The 16,707-nt window shown below is 48.9% G+C and overlaps 1 long non-coding RNA gene across 1 annotated transcript; it reads right to left on the bottom strand.

Annotated features, from left to right (window-relative positions):
- Positions 1 to 1,711: 1,711 nt before the first annotated feature.
- Positions 1,712 to 16,357, bottom strand: LOC138102711 (uncharacterized). The gene is made up of 2 exons (XR_011147486.1): positions 16,100 to 16,357; positions 1,712 to 2,628 (listed from the first exon to the last, which is right to left on the bottom strand). It is a non-coding gene; the product is annotated as an uncharacterized lncRNA (long non-coding RNA).
- Positions 16,358 to 16,707: the final 350 nt, after the last annotated feature.

The following is a 16,707-nucleotide window of genomic DNA, read 5'->3' as shown; positions in this document are numbered from 1 at the left end:
CAGTACCTCCACCCAGTTCAGGTAGTCCATTTCTGAGGTGGGCTGTTGGGCGGTATCAGGCTGTGGGGCAGGGTCTCTAGTGTCTGGGGCTGTGTCAGGCTCTGGGGTAGGATCTCTAGTGTCTGGGGCCGTGTCAGGTTCTGGGGCAGGATCAGGCTCTGGGGTAGGAACTCTACCCTCTGGGGCCATGTCAGGTTCTGGGGCCAGATCAGGCTCTGGGGTAGGATCTCTAGTCTCTGGGGCTGGTGTCTGGGTAGTTATCCAAGCCAATCTCAACTTATCCTTGAGTGCTAAATAGAGTAGGCCTACCAGCACCAGTTGGTTAGTATTCAGAGGGAATCTAAACCCTTCGAAAATTGATGGGGTGGGCCCAAAGAACTGGTTGAGGGGTTGGGGGAAAACTTCCCCTGGTGTCATTTCCTCACAGAAGGTACCATTGTTAACATAACCCCAAAAACGTGAGCTCAGTGTGTGATAGCCGTTTATCCACGTGCCCACATTCCGGAGGAAGTTAAAAGCCCATGAATTCCTCACCTTCTCGACCCAGAGCGCAAGCTGGATAACGGCAATGGTAGCCTTAGTCAGAGGACCCATATTCAAGTAAGGAGCTGCAAAGGGGAAGAATATAGCCACGGCCACATGCCACCCGAGCCAGGGTAAAGTAGACCACATAGTGCTGCCTAACAAGGTTCCTATATCCAACACACAAAATTAAGTTATCCAGGAACTGTTATTCCTTTTTCACCTCTCTCTCTTAATGCCCTCAGGCCCCACTGTTGGGCGCCAAGATCTGTCTCGGTTTTGAAAGACAGGTGTCTGCTAAGGAAGGCAGAAGCCCCCCTTGAAGTGGCAGATATAACCCCTTTCCCTCTGGGCTATTATAATTTTGAAATCAAGGGACTTTAGGCAAAGATGTGGGAAACAGGAATAACAGTTCTTTACTATATATATAGATAGATAGATATATAACCAGTCAAACAAAACAACAACAACTATGACAGTAACAGCAAACACAAACCCAGTCCCAGCCTTCTCAGCTGTCACGCTATTTCCCCTCAGGTGCAGTTCCGCTCACAGCCGGCAGGGATCGCTGGCGGCTCCCGGTGAGCAGGGCAGGTGCGATGGTTCCCCCGTGGCTGCAGGGGGCGCTCCGGAGCGAGCTTCACAAACCCCTGGGCAGCCGATCCCGGACTCCCGGAACAGCAGGCTGGAACAGCAGGCTGGAGCGGCAGGCACAAACACAAATCCCAGGTGGCAGATGAGATGTATCCAAAAGGGGAACCCCCCCCGGAGGTCCAGGCAGGCAGGGCGAGCACGGCTACAACGCAGCGAAGGCTCGAAGCAGCAGTGGGGCAGGGTGGCCACAGCCCAGCCTCCAGCAGGGTAGGGAAAGCAGCTTTGGGATCCCGGCGTTGTTTCCAGCAGAAAGAAAGATGGCTGAAAAAAACAGGAACCAGCAACTCCCCCCTCTGCAGCCTCTCTCTTCAGGCGCCAGAGCGAACTGAACTCACACCCAGGTGAAAACAAAAGCCTGGACAGGCCCTTTTGTCTTCTCTTAAGTACGGCCATCTTCTCTTAAGTACAGCCATTTATCCCCTAGCAACATGCATATGGGAAAAAATTCCTTTACAGAAAAAAAAACTAGGACTAAACTAAAACCCCAACAGTCGCTGTTGCACGCAGAGATGGAGAAGAATGACATGCACTCAGGTCAGAGAAGATGGTCGAAGCAGACCTTTTAATGCCAAAACCCCATCTTTTTATAGCATGGATCGCAAAAGAGAAATTACATGATTGGCCCCTCGGTCAACCACCTACCAAGGTGATAGGCTAAGAGGTATAACCACCCATTTCAAAATATTATTCCCAGTAAACTAAAACAATTCCACTACGTTCTCACAACAGCCTTGCACCTGAAAATGTTTACCAACTAGCAAACCGTCAGACAGATAGCTTGCTTGAGAATAGAGACTTTCACATGAGACAGTAAAACATGGAAAATTTTTCTCTGCTAGCCTTCTCAGCATCTACAATTCCCCCTTTTTGTTTTAAAGACCAAAAAGGTAGCATTTGTAATCCCCTGTGGGATCCCTTGCAGCAAGGAGAACACAGCATAAGGGGTCTGTTTGGTAGTGGCCAGTTACCAAACAGAATCTAAATCAGATACTGATTTAAGGCAGGCAAAGAGATTCTCCGGCAGTGCCATGGGAAATACATTTAGCAAACCCAGCTATACGTCTAGTCATTAATTCTGAATAGCCTTAAGGGCTCTAACATTCTTCATAACATTCTGACTCCATAACATAAAATTCAGTCTCTGAAATTCAGTCTCTGCTTGTAGAAGGACCAGGCTGATGGTTCACATCTTGGTCATCATCAGAGGGATCATTCGATGGATGATCTGCATTCTGGTCATCATTTGAAGGTTGCCTTAGAGGTTGCCTGTTCTGCTGCTGGTGCTGCAGGCCAGAGCGAATGCATCTTGCAGGTAGCCATCATACCCGGTATCTGTGGGAGTACAAGCATACCCACACCCCCAAGCAATAGCTCATACCGGCCTTCCCACTTCTCAGTGAGTCGGTCCTGTACCCAGACCTTCACTCGAGGCAGGTGCATCTCGCCTGCAGACTGCAATGAGAGAAAAAAATTCAAGATAACAGGATTATTTGAATTTGGTAGCACTGTAAAATGATTATTTGCCCATGTCTCCTGAGAGACATAGGCAAAGCCAGTATCAGTTTTCACAGAAGCATGCACGCCCAAGATCGCAAAAGCGAGTTTCCAATGGGCAATGACATCACGACCTTTCTCTCCATGTACCGGTTTGGCCAAATTCAGAAATATATACTCTGAGGGAAGGCAAAACCACCCCTCCCCCACCAGGTTCAGGAAAAAAATAAATTTTCCTCGAAGGAAAGTGAAGAAGATAAAACTATTTATTTAACAAACACACGGGAAAGGAAGATGAGGTTAAATGGTAAAATCTTTCGCTGGGGAGGAAAAATCTGGGAAAGCGTTAGAGTCCTCCCTTTGGTCTCCTCGGACCTGGGGCTTGGCCCAGGGCCAGGCCCTCTGTGCCGGATGAAAAGTCCTCCTGATGTGCTCTGAGGTTGAAAGCAGTCCAGTAGCAAAGGGAGAAAATCCGGAATTCTAGAGAAAGAAAAGCAAAGTCCAACTCTCAGTCTCTCTCCGGAGAACCAGAAACTAAAAACAACTGGCCAAAAGCTGACTGGAAAGCAGCAAGCCGGGTGCTTCTTCGCTCCCCTGCCGCGCGCTGGGGAAATAAACCTCCTACCTTTATGTGACCTTGAACAAGCTGCAAACTGCTTTGAGAAAGTTTTGCTCAGTTTTTTTCTTCTCCCTCTCAGGCTCAGTTTAGAGGCATAGAAAGGCACAGGAATTAATTTCTGGGCATAGGCAGCGATATGGGATACACATCATAACGTCACCCCAAGACACTCCAGTATGAGCAGATGCCCACGTAACTGAGGAGAAAGTGTGAATAAACTTTTTTGCAATGCCTTAGCTTACACAATTTTATCAGGCTGAGGAGCTACCCATGCAGGGTTAGCCAGCATGTCAGCCCTAGCATTACCTTCTGTTATGAAACCTGGCAAATTAGTGTGGCTTCGAATGTGCAAAATGTAATATGGATGCACTCGAGCCTGAATTGCACTCCACAAAGTTTGCAATAGTGAAAACAGAGCCACATTATTCACTTCCTTCAAAAGCGAACAATCTAAGCGCTGAGTTATATCTGCTACATAGGCAGAATCAGTGGCCAAATTCAAAGGAACCTGAGAAACCCGCTGAAAAGCCATGGCAACAGCCCTTAGTTCAACCAGATGGGCTGAGCCTGACTCATGGCCTTCCAGCACCTGCCACTCAGATTCTTCCCCTTTTTTTTTTTCAATGTTCTAAGTTGACTGTTGCTACGGCATGCACATCCATGCCGGCAGATCCCTGGGTGCCGGCTCTAAGCTGGCTGAATAGGCCTGTCTCAGAGGAGCTATGCCCTGAGGAAATATTTGATTCCCCTTTGCGTTCCTGATCAATTTCCCTTAACGCATCAGAGGTCGACCATTGGCATGATAGATAGACTGGCAGTAGTCTGAAGAATGACCTGGCCTACCACATCTTTTGCATTGAACAACTTTCCTGTTCTCCTTGTTTCTCTTCCTTCGTTTAAGCTGTTTCTGTGTGCTCTCAACCTTAGGTCTCTTTTGTCCCCCAGAATTTAATTGAAGAGGTCTTAGAACTGCTGCTAAAGCATATTTTTGCTCTCCAGATCCCACCTTAGCACAGACATCAACCATCTGTGTAAGTCTGGGTTCCCCTGGCAAGGCATCAATAATCCTTCTGCACTCATCATTAGCATTATCTCTTGCTAGCTGTCTGCATAACAGCTGTCTTGTGGCTTCGTCTTCAACCTGTTTTTCCAAGGCAGCAGCAAGCTTTTCTGTTGCAAGGCATGGATCATTGATAGAATTATGGGATCAATAAAAGAACTGTAGCAAGACCCTGCAAGCAAAAGGCCTGTGTGAGAAAAACTTTCCATGAGAAAGTCCCTGTGTGAAAAACAGGGCTGAGAACAAGAAGGGAGTTTGAAAAAGTACAGCTGTGGAGATAAGACCTGGAGGGAGGAGGGTGAACTCTGAATTCTTTTAATCATAACATAACTGTAGAAGCTTGCCAATGTAAGTCCAATTATGTAGAGGTGGAAATGTGCTTTGATAAGTTTTAAGCCACTTATGAGTTAACAAGCTGGTATACAAGTGCCTCTGGATTGCTAATAAATGGAGTTTTGCTCTTATCAACCACATTGGTTTTGGACTGGAACTTTCTCCCCCCACCGGAGCCGGGCCCTTTCGTTTTTTACTTTCCAACACTTTTCCATAAGATAAAAAATTCTCTTTCTGCCCCTGAGATATTTTTACATATCTCATCTTAGGAGCAGCTGCATCTATGCTCTTTATGAGAGCTGCCATGCCAACCTTTTGAATCTGTTCCAGAATATGAGCATGCCAGGTAGCCTGAACATCAGGGTCCTAATAATTATTGAGTCCCATAAAACCATCCACAGGAACTAGACACCTGGGATCAGTTTGAGGCAATTGCATATTCCCAGCTACAGCCTTCTCAGCCAACCTTCTCCAATTGGCTTCAAAAACTGAATATTGTACAGGTTGAAATAACGTCTGACCTAAATGCTTAATATCATATGGAGTGAGCAGATCAGTATTCAACACTCTAATAATCTGCATGACCTCAGGAGACCCTAATCCATACTGGGCAACCTTAGTGTGCAAATCCTGAATCACTTTCCAAGCAAAACATTCATGTTTGTCAGGCTGACCAGAGTTAGGCAGAGCTTTCTACACTGGAAAAGCCTGGACAATTCCATCTGTATCATCACTACTTTGCTGCATTGTTACATCGCTTTGTTCCCCCTTTTTTGTATTCTGAGGCAAAGTAGCAGGTTGGTCAGGCACCATTTGCCAAGCTGGTAACCCAATCCTTTCTAGCAACTTCCAGTCCCTGGCCCACAATGCACCCCTATTACAGCTGGTGGTGGGGTCAGTAGCTCTGACCCAGGAAGAGGTGACAGGTCCGGAGAGATGGTCCTGAAAGGGATCGCCTTCCCGAGGTCTGGTGTCTTCCTCTCAGCTGCTGACAGAGGGGCCCTTGCAGAGACTATCAGCTATTTAGTGATTATCAGCTCGTGATTTCAGCTCAGCTCTGCAGGGCACCTCCAGGCCAAACCAGACCAGAGAGAGACGAGAAGGCCCGTGTGGCTGGTTCCGCAAGAAGGTAGCTTTATTGTTGGTCCCCTCCAGCGAAGGGGAAAGCCAGGGACGAGCTCTCTCCCCCACAGAGCCAGGGGGCTTCCTTTTATAGGGATACAGGGGATCAGTAGGGGACCAATGGGTTACAGAGGGTCTGGGACAGACCAATGGGTTACAGAAGGATCTGCATAGTGTCTCTCAAAGGATTGTGGGTCCACCTTTCCTCACCATGACCCAAGAAGTGGTTGCCTTTTCAGGGAGTCCTGCTGGGCAATTGCGAAATCTCTTGTCTCAGCAGAAATCCCTCCAGGGCAAGGGCTGGGCATATCCCACAACTCCCCCTTCTGTATTTATTGAAAAGGCATTCCCAGCAGCCGTTCTGCAGCACCGTAGGACACAAGAGAACATAAGTAACACAGTAATAATTACAATGAATACCCACAAAGCTCCCTTAATCAAAGATGCAATCCATCCCGTTATTCCCCATCGTCCAAAAAGGTCATTGTGTACTTTTAGGTCATCGAGGCTGTGGTGAGGATAGCATCAACGTAGATACATTTCATCTTTGGGCAGGGATGGGGCTTCTGAGAGGGAATATAAGCAAGATTTGTTAGCTCTGTGGTGGGAGGGGAGGTCTTGGGGTTTAGGGAGGTTTGACAAGGGTTGAGGGAAGGGGATATTTTGGGGTAACAAGGGGTGATAACATATAAACTAAGGATCAGTTTTTTCAGGCTGTGTCTGGCCTATGGCCTGACTTTTTGCTGTTGCTTCTTGTTCAGCTTTCTGTTTCGTCTGCTGCAGTGTGGTGGGAAGATCTTTTTCCTGGTTGGTGGGCATCCAGCGACGTTTTCGTCTCCATGCCGAGCTGGTCTGGTTTTGGGGAGGTCCTGTATTTGTCTCAGGAGAGTTCTTTGTGTTTGTGGTAGCAGTGTTTGTAGGGACTAAGTATGGTTTAATACCTTTTCCTGGGAACCACTTCGGGCCGGATGGTAGCTGGACACAGGCGTAACCTCTCCCCCAGGTAATCAGTTGGAAAGGCCCAGAGACCGGGTGTGATTCAGGGTCCTTTACCAGCACTGGTGGCTTCTCTGTGAGCTTAGCTTGGGTTGAGTTTGAGAAGTGGCGGAGTACTGGGGGGTCAGGCTCTGACGATGTACCATTTAGGAAGTTAATGACATAGAGAGCCTTACAGAGTCTTTCAAAAGGAGACAAGATTTCTGTTTCTCTCCGCTGCTGGTTGAGGACTCTTTTGAGGGTTTGGTGGGTCCTTTCTACGATGGATTGTCCTGTGGGATTGCTAGGTATGCCTGTCTTGTGTTTTATTCCCCATTGGTTGAAGAAATCTTTTAGCTTAGGAGAGGTGTAGGCAGGCCCATTATCTGTTTTGATTTCTTCAGGGACTCCCAGGGTGGCGAAGGCAAGGAGGAAATGCTTGATGACATGGACGGCACTTTCCCCTGCATGGGCTGATGCAAACACTGCCCCAGAAAATGTATCAACTGACACGTGCACGTATTTGGATCTCCCAAAGGATGGGAAGTGTGTTACATCAGTTTGCCACAATTGGCAGCTGTTCAGACCACGGGGGTTGACTCCGGTACCCATAGATGGTATTTGGTAGTTCTGGCAGTTCGGGCACGTTGCAATGATCGCTTTTGCTTGATCTTTTGAAAGCTTGAACATTCTGACGAGGGCAGGAATATTTTGGTGAAAAAATGCACGTGACAACTTCGCCTGGGCAAAGATGTCAGGGATGTTTGCAGTCTCTGCTGGCATGGCCAGTGCATCTGCTCTCCTGTTCCCTTCGGCAATGGGACCAGGGAGGTCGGTGTGTGACCTCACATGCATAATGTAGTAAGGCTGTTTTCTGTGCGAGATTAAATAGATTAATGTAGAAACCAATTGGTATAATTTTTTGTTGGAGACCTCCTTTAGAAAAGCATGTTCAGCCCTCATAGCTATGACAGCGACATAAGCCGAATCAGTGACCAAATTAAAAGGTTCATCTTTAAACTTCTCAAAGGCTCTGACAACAGCTGCTAATTCATCAATCTGTGGAGATCCCTCTACTATTTGGATATCAGATTCCCATTTTTGGGTATTGGGTTGTCTCCATGTCAGGACAGACCGATGGGATGAACCTGACCCATCAGTAAAGACAGTCAGAGCTTTAAGAGGTTTTCTACTTTGGATTAATTTTGGAATCAAATTAAAAGCTGCATCACGGTAGAAAAGCCTGTGTTTTGGCATGTGAATGGAAATTTGGCCTGTGTAGCTATCTAGGGCTAACTGGAGGCACTTATTGGTCCGGAGCAACAGCTTCAGATCTTCAGTGGTCAATGGCAAGTATATGCATGCGAACTCACACCCTGCAAGAGAGCGGAGATGAGTTCTGGCCTTTTTTATTAAATGTGCCATTACTTCTTGGAAGGTGGTTAATGTCTTTGTAGGTTGATGGCTTGTGAAGACCCATTCAAGTATCAGCAAAGGGTCTCTGAGTTTAGGGTCCCATTGGAAGATCAGTCCATGGAAACGGGGAGCTTTACCCAAAACTGCAAACTGAAGAGGCAGGCTGGGTTCAACGCGATGGGCTTGGCGTGAAGACAGGGCTTCTTGAACTTTGGTGATGGTATCTCGGGCTTCAGGTGTGAGGGCACATGGAGAGTCCAAGTCTTTGCTGCCATGGAGGAGGTTGAAGAGGAGAGCAAGGTCTTCTGTTGTGACTCCAAGTAGGGGGCGTATCCAATTTATGGATCCGCACAGGCTGTGTAAGTCCCTTAGGGTTTTAGGGTCCTTTTTGATGGCGAGTTGCTGGGGTACGATGGTTCTCTCCCGGATCTGGAGGCCGAGGTAAGTCCATGGGCTGGAGTGCTGCACTTTGTCCTCACGAATCTCGAGCCCTCCTTCTTCTATGGCCTCAATTGTCTTTTTAAGAGTTCTGTCCAAGTAAGTTTTTTCTGATGCACAGATTAGTATGTCATCCATATAGTGGTAAATGATTGCCTCTGGGAACAGGCTCCTGATGGGGGACAGAATGTGGCAGATGGTCGGCTGTTCTTCATGCCTTGTGGGAGGACGAGCCAATGGTATCTTCTGAGTGGGGCTTCATCGTTAAGAGAGGGGACGGAGAAGGCGAACCGTGGTGCGTCCTGAGGATGGAGCGGGATGTTAAAGAAACAGTCTTTAATGTCTATGATGGCCAGCAGCCAGTCTCGGGGCAGCATCGATGGTGATGGCAGGCCGGGTTGGAGGGGGCCCATGTCTTCAATGACCTCATTGATCTTTCGTAGGTCATGGAGTAGTCTCCATTTGTTTGTGCCGGGCTTTTTCAGTACAAAGACAGGGGAATTCCAAGGGCTGGTGGTCTCAGTGGTATGACCTTTGGCAAGTTGCTCTTCCACCAGGGCTTCCAGCGCGCTGAGTTTTTCTTTTTCAAGGGGCCACTGCCTTGTCCATTTTGGGTTGTCAGTCTTCCAGGTGAGCGGGGGAGTAGATGGCAGTGCGCGTTTCTCAGTGGCCCCAGTCAGAAATCCTGGCTGGGAATGGTAAGAGTGGCACCCCACTGAGATAGAAGGTCTCTGCCCCATAGGGTGATGGGGGCTCTTACCACAAATGGTCGGGTGGTCGCTATCTTGCCCTCAGGTCCTTCGATGACAACATTTCGTTTGCTTGTCATGGATACTGCAACTCCACCAATCCCGGAGATCATACCTGCCACTGGCTCCAGTTCCCAATTCCCTGGCCACTCGGAGCGGGCGATGATGGTCACGTCTGCTCCGGTGTCCAGCATCCCTGGGCGGTAGACACTCTCTCCTTTACAGAACAAGCTGCACTCGATGGTCGGTTTGTTTGAGCCCACAATCTCTATCCACATTGCCATAGGATTGAGAGGAAGCTGTTCTGGGCGGTTCTGTGGAAGTAAAAAGGCTTGAGCAATCGGTGTTCCCTGTGGGAGAAAGAAAGGTGTGTCCGTGCAGCAAAGCTGGACAAGAATCTCTTGTCCAGGTTGCACTGTTTGTATCTCAGGTAATACAAAGAGTTGTTCTGGACCATGGATGGTATCGCTTAGGATAAGAATGTCCCATGGGCCGTCATGCGGTCCATACTTTCCTGTGGGAATATGATAAAAACGCTCGTCAACAAAGTTAAATGGCAGTGATGTTACCAGTTGGCATCTGGTTCCAATCGGTAGCGCTCCGTGTGTTGGATCCTTCTCATGTGTTCTGGGATCGCCTGGGATGATGGTGCCGGGTGAGGTCCAGTTGTCTGCTCTCAGTGGTCCGATGTGGAGTTCACAGCCGGGGTGGGGTAGTATGGCCTTTGATTTGTTGTCTGGGCAAGGGGCCTTGACACCGCGCTCCGATAGAAGTTTTTTGGACGCTGCTGGTGCTGTTGCTGTCTCTGGTGCCTTTGGTAGGCGGCACGATGGTTCTGGGTGGGTGACCTTTGTGGGCAGTCCTTTATAAAGTGTCCAAGTTCGCCACAATAGAAACAGCGGGCATTCTCCTTAGAGACTGCTGCAGCAAATGCACCAGAAACTCCCTCTGTGATGCCCTTTACAACTGCTTGGGTCATTGTGTTCTCTGCGGATGTGTGTCTAGTACAGGTCTCTATCATTTGTTCTATTGTGGGTTCTGTGTCCGTGGGTAGGGCCCTCAAGATATTCTTACATTGTTCGTTAGCATTTACCATGGCAAGTTTACCCAAAAGCTCTTTTCGTCCATCTGGACTTTCTATCTTTCTCTAAGCTAGCTTGTAAACGATCAACAAACTGAATGAAGCTTTCATTTGCTGACTGTTTGATGTTAGAGAAATATTGTGTAGGAACAGAATCATTAGGAGTAAGAAACAGTGATGTCTTAGCTGCAATAGCTATGTCTTGTAGTGCTACTTCAGGTAAGGTTGTAGCTTGATCTAGGGGTTTTTGGAGGTCACCTTCTCCAGCCAGTTGTTCTATTGTCCAATCTGTCTGATTTGCATCTTTAGCATAAGTGTCAGATAGTGTTTTTAAATGTCTTTTCCAATGCCTTTCCCATAACATATATTCAGCAGGGGAAAGGATGCAATTAATAAGGTTTTTAATATCATGTGGTACTAATGTATAGGCAGAGAAAGTGGCTTCCAAGAGGTTTCTAAAGAAATGTGACACTCTCCCATGTTCTTTTGCTGCCTTGCAAAGCTCTTTGAGGTCTTTGTATGGGATAGGTTCCCATATTTTTGTAGTTGGACCACCCCTCCTCCCTCTCCCTATAATGACTGGAAAGGCTGAAATTTTCTGAGCCTATTCCCAATCTCCCTCCCGGTTCGCTTCCCTGCGTGTCTGTGCCCACCGGTCCTCCGACTCAGGGTCAGAGCCACTGCTACTGTCATCTGAACAGGGGGGATAAGCTGTGGCAGGGCGGGGCTGGGATACAGGGGGCGTAGAGCGGCGTTTTTGAAATGCCGACTTTCCTTTACCTAGGTCGGGAATATCAGGGGGTCGGGGGTGGTTTGAGGGGTGGGAAGGGGTCCTGTTATGGCAGCATGGGGGTGGAGAGGTTGTACAGCAGCAGGTCGTTTGGGAGGAGGTCGGGTTACAGGTAGTGCCGGTTTCGCAACTCCATGTGGAGTCGGGAGGGGCTAAAGGAGGGTGGGGGGGGCGGTGGGCTCTAGCGCAGCAGCGGGGGGAATGGGGATTGGGCAAGAACCCGTGGTAGGGGGAGGGGGGGGGGGTGCACGGAGAGGGGGAGCATCAGCCGGGATTGCGCAAGATGCAGCTGGGGGGGGGAGCGGATGTGCCGGCGCCTGCCAGGGTCTATGGGCGATAGCCTGAGGCGGTGCCGCGGATAGCTGCGTTCCGCCAGCGGCGAGAGGAGCAGATGCTGGCGGGGGGCTTGACGCCTGTTCCGGGCCCCACAGTGTGTGCGCGGGGCTCTGCGGCACCGGCCCCGTGTTGTACCATGGCTGCTCCGTGGGTGCAGGTTGGGGCAGCGGCGGAGGGGCGGCTTTCTGGGACGGGGCCGCCGCGCTGGGGTGGGGGGGGGGGGGCAGGGCCGCGTGGAGCAGGGGTGCAACAGGAGGCTGTGACGCGGTGGGGTGGGGGGTGTCGGAGGCACGGCGGGCCGGTGCCGGAGGGGGAAGGGTGGTGTCGTGCGGGGAGGGCTGCGAGATACCAGGGGCACAGGGAGACGGGGCCGGGGGCGGCTCAGAGGCATCCATCCCGGGGAGGGGGGATGGGTCTGGGATGGATCCCGCGCGCGCTGCCTGGGGGGTGGCAGCGGAACCGAGGGGGCGAACGGCGGGGGGGCGGGCACTGGAGGACCGCCGGGAACAGGGGATTGGGAAAGGGAAGCGGGGGGGCCGGCGCCCCGGCCGGGCCAGGGTCGGGGCGGCTGGCGGAGTCCGCGCTCTGGCTGGCCGTTGCCAGAGGCGGAGAGGGGGGGTGGGAGGGGGGAAGGGCAGAGAAGGGGTTTGGCTGAGGGGGGGTTTTCGCACGACACATTTTAACCAGTAAATGAAATAAAGGAATGAATTTGGAAACTGAGAGGTTTCCCGAGGCTTGAGAGGAATACAGTTTGTTTCCCACACTGTCCCAGAACAAATCAGAAAGAACAGAGTCTGTGGTAGCATCAGGGAAATTTAGAGATATCCAATTACTGAAAGATTTAAGATTTTTCTTAGAAAGAATACCTTTAGAGAATTTAAAGTCAGATTTTAAGAGAAGGGTCAGAAGAAAGGGGTATATATTGGAGAATGGTTAGAGGAGCAGGGACATGGCTCATTGATAGAATTATTGGATCAATAATCCAACTGTACAAGTAAGAAGGCCTGTGTGAGAAAAATTCTACATGAGACAAATCCCTGTGTGAGAAACCAACCTGGGAACCAGAAGGGAGTTTTGAGAGGTGCAGCTGTGCTGATAAGATGGACCATCCCTAAGAAGGGAGGAAGATCTTTGATCTCTCAAGACAAAACATAAACAATAAGAAGCTTGCCAAATGTAGTCTTTTTATCTAACCCAATTATGTAGAGGTCAGAATGTGCTTTTATAAGTTTCAACTAATTAAAGAACTGATAAGCCTGTATTCAGTACTCTATATAAGTGCCTTTGTATTGCTAATAAACGGAGCTTGCTTATATCAATCGTATCGGTTGCCTGCAATGTCTCTCCTCACCTAAGTCGTCGATTCATTTTGCAACATTTGGCGCCCGAGCAGAGACTGGGACTTCATTTTCCTGACAAGGTGAGCGGCCGAGAGGCTTCGATAGCAGCGATCGAAAGGCAAAAGATCAGCGGCTGCAGGCAAGCACCTGATCCGTGCCCGGACTGACCTTAACAAGAGGGGTCCGCCGATACGGCTGACAAGGGCTAAACCTGGGAAAAGGCTGCACAACTGCTGTCGACGGGGAAAGCGGTAAGACGCTGAGATTGCGGTAAAGACACAGATATGGAAACAAAGGTGGCCCTTAATTTATTTTTACGCTTTTTAGAAAAGCGGGGATTTAAGGAGATAAACCTTGGTAAGGAATTAAATGCATTAATAACTTTCGGGGAAAAGAAAGTGTTCTTTAAGGACCCAGGGTCACTATTCCACGAACAGCAATGGCAAGAATATGGTGCCTGTTTATGGAATCTTGTTATAGATGACAATAAAGAAGCTAGAAAATTAATGAAGCTATGGAGAGCAGTAAATAATTGTCTTAAGCAGTATCATGTTGAAAAACAGGTAGCAGCAGTTGCTACAGCTCAATTAGAAGGCAAAGACCCTCCACCTGGCATAATGACACTCGGGAGCGATTATGTTCCCACGCCACCGATAGGGTGCCCCGTGGCTGTTAAACCCCTTACAGATCAGACACCGTCTGTTCTACCTATGGCACCCCCGGCAGAAAAGAAAGATGAGTTACCAGAAAGCGACAAAAAAGAGTTAGAACAAGAAGCCGCTAGATGGCGCCAAGAGCTTACTGAAAAGGAAAATTTCAACACATGTAACAGTCTTAAATCGCGAGTTAACCAAATTGACTGGAAAAGAATAGTAAAAACAGCTCTTGAGAATAAAGACTATGAACTGGCAGAAGCGATCGGAGATTCGTTTGCCTTCCCAGTAATATATTGTAGTGGTTTGGTCTAAAATACTCATTACTGTTTATCTTCTGTGAGATAAGAATTAGGAGAAATGCAAAGCAGGCACCAACTTGAATGAATATAAAGAAGTTTATTAACAGACCTAAAAGAAGAAAAGAAAGAAAAAAAAAAAATTATACCACCTTCAGAACTCTCCTCCTCCCCCCACCTTCCTCCCTTCTCCCACTGACAATGTAAAGACAACCCTTAAGATGTTCAGTCTGTTTACCACTTCCATAATAACCTGGTTCAGTTCATTTAGAAAGAGAAGTCTCTTTTTGCTCATGCTATGAAAACAGTATCACACCGAGACAGCTCCCCACTTCCAAATATTGTTCAGTCCATTTAGGAAGAGGAGTCTCTCTGTTTGCGATGTGAGTCCCTTCCTCCGACTTGCAGCTTTTCCCGCAACTGCTTTCGAGGGTCCACTCTTGAAAGTTTTCTGGGGTACAATTTTAAGGTTGAGCTGTTCAGAAACAAAGAAACAGAGGCCCTTCTCCTTCCCTGGGAGCAAAGGGTCTTTCTTATCTTCAAGACTATCTCTGGGAGCATCTCTAGGAATTGAGGTTTTTCTCCCTTCCTCTTTGGAGCAAAAGTCCTCATCTGGTTCATCTGGTTCATCTCTCTCTATCCAACTTCTCATGAAATTACAGCTGCGGCAGCATCTGCCTATTGCTTACGAGTTGAACACTCCACCCCCCATATCTTCATGAAATTACAACGGGATACTCTGATATATCATAGCTTCACAACAGACTTTCAGCTTTAAGCATCTCCTCTCTCTCTTCCCTCAGTGTCATAGGTTAGCAAGCATAGTCCCGGAAGGGATATCCTTGCTAAGGGGTGCTTACAGCTTCCTCTGGGACCTGATAGAACCTATCAGCTAGCCAGTTTGAATATGGACAATTCTTTAAGCCACTTAAAGTTGTGACCGCCTCTGTGATACACACTTAAGAATAGACAAACTCCCACCTCAGCTCTCTCTCGTTTCCGGCGCTGGGACAGGTGGCTGCAGGCCCCGTGCAGGGGCCAGCAGGCCCGGCCAGGCCCTGCTTGGGCCAGGCCGGGCCGGGCCACGGCCAGCCTGGAGCCATGGGCCTGTTCCAGCCATGGAACCGCCCCCCCCCACTGCCTTGCCGTGGGCAGCCGGAGCGGCTCGGAACCCCCCCCCCCCCACTGCGGCCGAGATTCAGCAAAGCGGCACCTCTGTCCGGCAGAGGTCAGGTGACCAACTGCGATAAGCCACATTCCAGCTGTAAGGCCGAGGTGAGATTAACCCTTTTATTGCTGTGAAGAGCTGAAAACCTGAGGGAAGAGAGAGAGGAGATGCTTAAAGCTGAAAGTCTGTTGTGAAGCTATGATATATCAGAGTATCCTGTTGTAATTTCATGAAGATATGGGGGGTGGAGTGTTCAACTCATAAGCAGAAGCACCTGCGCTGAGATAGGCAGATGCTGCCGCAGCTGTAATTTCATGAGAAGTTTGGACAGAGAGAGATGAACCAGATGAACCAGATGAGGACTTTTTGCTCCAAAGAGGAAAGGAGAAAAACCTCAATTCCTAGAGATGCTTCCAGAGATAGTTTTAAAGATGAAGATGACCCTTTGCTCCCAGGGAAGGAGAAGGGACTCTGTTTTTTTTTGTTTCTGAACAGCTCAACCTTAAAATTGTACCCCAGAAAACTTTCAAGAGTGGACCCTCGAAAGCAGTTGCGGGAAAAGCTGCAAGTCGGGGGAAGGGACTCACATCGTAAGCAGAGAGACTCCTCTTCCTAAATGGACTGAACAATATTTGGAAGTGGGTGGCTGTCTCGGTGTGATACTGTTTTCATAGCATGAGCAAAAAGAGACTTCTCTTTCTAAATGAACTGAACCAGGTTATTATGGAAGTGGTAAACAGACTGAACATCTTAAGGGTTGTCTTTACATTGTCAGTGGGAGACGGGAGGAAGGTGGGGGGAGGAGGAGAGTTCTAAAGGTGGTATAATTTTTTTCTTTTCTTCTTTTAGGTCTGTTAATAAACTTCTTTATATTCATTCAAGTTGGTGCCTGCTTTGCATTTCTCCTAATTCTTATCTCACAGAAGATAAACAGTAATGAGTATTTCAGACCAAACCACTACACTAAATTGGTGTTTCTGCCCGGTTACAAACCCAACCCGCGACACTCAGGTTTTCAGCTCTTCACAGCAATAAAAGGGTTAATCTCACCTCGGCCTTGCAGCTGGAATGTGGCTTATCGCAGTTGGTCACCTGACCTCTGCCGGACAGAGGTGCCGCTTTGCTGAATCTCGGCCGCAGTGGAGGGGGGGGGGTTCCGAGCCTCTCTGGCCGCCCACGGCAAGGCAGTGGGGGGGGGTTCCGTGGGTGGAAGAGGCCCATGGCTCCAGGCTGGCCATGGCCCGGCCCGGCCCGGCCCAAGCAGGGCCTGGCCGGGCCTGCTGGCCCCTGCACGGGGCCTGCAGCCACCTGTCCCAGCGCCGGAAACGAGAGAGAGCTTGGGGGGGAAGTTTGTCTATTCTTAAGTGTGTATCACAGAGGCGGTCACAACTTTAAGTGGCTTAAAGAATTGTCCATATTCAAACTGGCCAGCTGATAGGTTCTATCAGGTCCCAGAGGAAGCTGTAAGCACCCCTTAGCAAGGATATCCCTTCCGGGACTATGCTTGCTAACCTATGACATATATCAAGCAGGTGATGGGGGAATAGTAGGAGAATATAGTCCTGTAGACTGGAAGCTGTTAACTCAGCTACGAGGTACAGTTAATGAATCAGGGCTCCAGAGTGAACCAGCTAAGCAAATGTTAAACTATGTATGGG

Source organism: Aphelocoma coerulescens, assembly GCF_041296385.1.
Source record: "Aphelocoma coerulescens isolate FSJ_1873_10779 chromosome W unlocalized genomic scaffold, UR_Acoe_1.0 ChrW_unloc_scaf_1, whole genome shotgun sequence".
NCBI lineage: Eukaryota > Metazoa > Chordata > Aves > Passeriformes > Corvidae > Aphelocoma > Aphelocoma coerulescens.
Note: the sequence above shows the minus strand (reverse complement) of the source record. Positions and strands in the feature narration are given on the sequence as shown.